This window comes from Anolis sagrei, chromosome 2 (genome assembly GCF_037176765.1).
Source record: "Anolis sagrei isolate rAnoSag1 chromosome 2, rAnoSag1.mat, whole genome shotgun sequence".
NCBI lineage: Eukaryota > Metazoa > Chordata > Lepidosauria > Squamata > Dactyloidae > Anolis > Anolis sagrei.
The window spans coordinates 24,070,362-24,074,105 of record NC_090022.1 but is presented as its reverse complement, the minus strand read 5'-3'; the positions used below and the strand labels follow the sequence as shown (position 1 = coordinate 24,074,105).

Below are 3,744 nucleotides of genomic sequence, written 5' to 3'. Positions count from 1 at the left end.
TTTATTCAGATTTTTTAATTTCACACTTAAGTCACTATTGGGACTTTGTTTATTCAGATTTATTATAATTTATATTATTTAGATTTTTAAAATATTTAAATTTATTTTAATTTAAAAAAACATTTTAGGGGCTTCACACATTTATTCAGATTTTTTATTATTTAAGCACATTTTAGGGACTTTATTTAAATCCCATTTTAGGGGCTTCACACATTTATCCAGATTTATTATTATTTAATCACATTTTAGGGACTTCACCCATTTATTCAGATTTATTATTATTTGAATTAAATCATTTCAATAACATAGGGACTTCACACATTTATTGAGATTTATTATTTAAATCACATTTTAGGGACTTTACACATTTGTTGAGATTATTATTATTTAAATCACGTTTTAGGGACTTTACACATTTATTCCAATTTATTATTATTTAAGTCACATTTTAGAGACTTCACACATTTATTCCAATTTATTATTATTTAAATCACATTTTAGGGACTTTACACATTTATTCAGATTTATTATTTATTTAAATCACATTTGGGGACTTTACACATTTATTCTGATTTATTATTTGAAATAAATCATTTAAATAACATTGTAGGGACTTCACACATTTTTTTCAGATTTATTATTATTTAAAACACATTTTAGGGACTGGTTTGGACTTCTCTGTCTTTTTCTTAAGATCCTGACCAGAAACACAAAACTTTTTCACTGAATCATGTCCTATGTTTTAGTTCATCTACATTAATCTCTTGAAAACTTTGTGCAGTTTTATACACACCCCTCCTGTAAATTTATAGCTTTGAGATACACAGGGATTTGAATTCAAAGCAGCATTTATCATCTCCAAACAAAACAAAACTCCTAATATTTCTTCTATCCATATGTAAAAAATATTGCCCACATCCCTGAGTACCTGCAATCGAAATGTTAAGGTATGTTTGATTTCTGTTAGAAATGCAGGGTGGGATCCAGATAACCAAGGATGCATCTACACTGCAGGATTAATGCAGTTTGGTTCTACTTGAAATTCCATGGTTTAATGCTATGAGATCAGGGAAATTGCTTTAAAATGTTTAAAAGTGTTGACGAAGGCTTTCATGGCCAAAATCACTGGGTTGCTATGAGTTTTACGGGCTGTATGGCCATGTTCCAGAAGCATTCTCTCCTGACATTTCACCCACATCTATGGCCGGCATCCTCAGAGGTTGTGAGGTCTGTTGGAAACTAGGCAAGTGGGATTTATATACCTGTGGAATGTCCAGGGTGGGAGGAAGAACTCTTGCGTGAATGTTGCAATTGACCAGCTTGATAAGCATTGAAAAGCCTTGCAGCTTCAAAGCCTGGCTGCTTCCTGCCTGGGGGAGTCCTTTGTTAGGAGGTGTGGACAATTTCAACAGAAAGGAGGAAACCATGAAAATGAACAAAATATGGCTACTAGTATTTAAAAACTAAAATCAAAAAAGTAAATAAAGAACAACACTTGGAAAACAGGGGAATTCCAAACAGGAAACAATCAGGGCCAATTAACACCTCCTAACAAAGGATTCCCCCAGACAGGAAGCAGCTAGGCTTTGATGCTGCAATGCTAATCAAGGTGGCCAATTGCAGCATTCACAGCTACCTCAAACAGACAAGAGTTCTTTCTCCCACCCTGAACATTATTCCACAGATATATAAACCTCACTTGCCTAGTTTCCAATAGACCTCACAACCTTTGAGGATGCCTGCCATAGATGTGGGCAAAAAAGAGTTATTGATGTGGAAGGAAGGGCATCTAGTGGCTATGCCAAGCAAGGCTGAGAATTTGGTGGGTTTTTCCCCCTTCTCTCAATCTTTCCTTTTGAAATGTTTCTTTCCAGAGAGATGCCAATGCTCCCACCAAACTCTCCTGTAAGTTTAGGCTATTTAGCTCAACCTGAATCTCTGGAAGGACAGTTATTGAGGCACACGGCCGAAGGAAAGAGCAAAAAGGCCAAGAAGCTATTGAAAAGAGGTAAAGCCAAATGGTTTCGTTCTCAGTTTTTTCTGCCTTGAGGGCTGGTTTCTTTGCAATATGTCTTCCCTTCCAGCTCCAGTAAGAGGACAGATTGATTAAAAATGAGGATTATAATGAGATGCTAGAGTTTAGATTCCTGATTTCTCTGTTTTATGTGTAGCAAGAGAGAGGTACCACATTTCTTCAATTCTAAGATGCCATTGATTGTAATAACAGTATAGGCAGCCCCAAAGTTAGGAACAAGAAAGGTTCTGAGGTTGATTCTTAAGCTGAATTTGTATGTAAGTCGGAACAGATACATTTTTAAGTGTAACTCCAGCCAAAAATACATATTTTTAAAGTTTTAGATAGCATAGGGAAGGGTTAACACTCTGTGGGGTTTGTTTTTCTGCCTTTGCCCCTGTTCAGAAGATTTTGCCTCATTTTCTGTCCCTGTGACATTTGGATTTTGGAAAATGTGGCTTGTTGAGGAGACAAGGATTGGTGATAAAGCTTCAGTGGAGACCCCTTTTCCCCATGAAAACTCTTCCAGGGGTGAATTTCCCTCCCGAGGGGTAGATTTGGCCCAATTTTTGTTGTCTCACCCCCATTCTTGACTATGAGTCATTTGTAAGTCGGATGTTTGTAACTCTGGGATTGCTTGTACCACCAATAATAATAATAATAATAATAAAATATATATATATATATATATATATATATATATATATATATATAAAAATAAATAAATTATACACACACACACACACCTCTGTTTTTGGAGAGGTTTATATAGTGAAAATTGGTGTCTTAAAGCTGGAATAAATGCTCTTGGCTGAAAATGAAGCATTGCACTGATACATGTAGTTTTAATTGCCATACGTTCCTCAATAACCATTGCTATTTTTCATGAATTACAAATGTATTTCCTTCAGGTGTGGATGTGGATTGCCACAACACTGCGGGACAAACCGGTTTGTATCTCGCTGCCCTTCTGGAACGTGCTGCTGTCGTCCGACTGTTTCTGCACTTTGGTGCCAATCCCAACCAGTGAGTCCTATAGAATTTCATAGAAGAGATAGTAGCTGTTCTTCATAATCTGCCTCTAAGCTCAACCTTTTGATTCCTATTCCAGAACATATTATATTATTTTATGTCATATTTGTGTGTATACAATCAGCCCTTCACTTTCACTGGGGTTGGGGCAGTTATGGGCTAAATTCAGCCCTCCAGGTGTTTTGGACTTCAACTCCCACAATTCCTAGCAGCCAGAAAGCTATGGGAGTTGATGTCCAAAACACCTGGAGGGTCCAAGTTGGCCCATGCCTGCTTACACTCACACTTTCTGTAAAAGCGGAGGGCCAACTGGATTGTGCTTGTAGCAGGGGAGGTTGAGTTGCACAGGCTGAATTTTTCTCCCTGCCTTGTGTTTGGATGTTGCAATTGTTCATTATGTAATGCATACTGTATGTGATGCATTGTGTTTGTGCATTATGTCTTGTGCGACAGCACTTAGTCGTTGACCTGCATTGTGCAGTTCTGCTATTCTGTATGTGGGTCCATAGTGCTTGCATAGTTCAGATATAAGATATGCTATGATGAGGGGATGTTGAGGTTTAGCACAGCTGGAGGTTTAGCACAGCTGGTAAATCACCAGCAACTATAAGATCTATCATCCGAAAGGGTTGCAAGTTCGAAGCCCCAGGTCGGCATGAGCAGCCGACTGTCAGCCCTGCTCACTGTTTATCTAAGCA

The 3,744-nt window shown here is 37.4% G+C and overlaps 1 long non-coding RNA gene across 1 annotated transcript; it reads left to right on the top strand.

The window, feature by feature from the left end:
- Positions 1-892: 892 nt before the first annotated feature.
- LOC137096385 (uncharacterized) lies at positions 893-3,023 on the top strand. Its single transcript, XR_010909419.1, has 3 exons — positions 893-947; positions 1,875-2,008; positions 2,926-3,023. It is a non-coding gene; the product is annotated as an uncharacterized lncRNA (long non-coding RNA).
- The last annotated feature ends 721 nt before the right edge of the window (positions 3,024-3,744 follow it).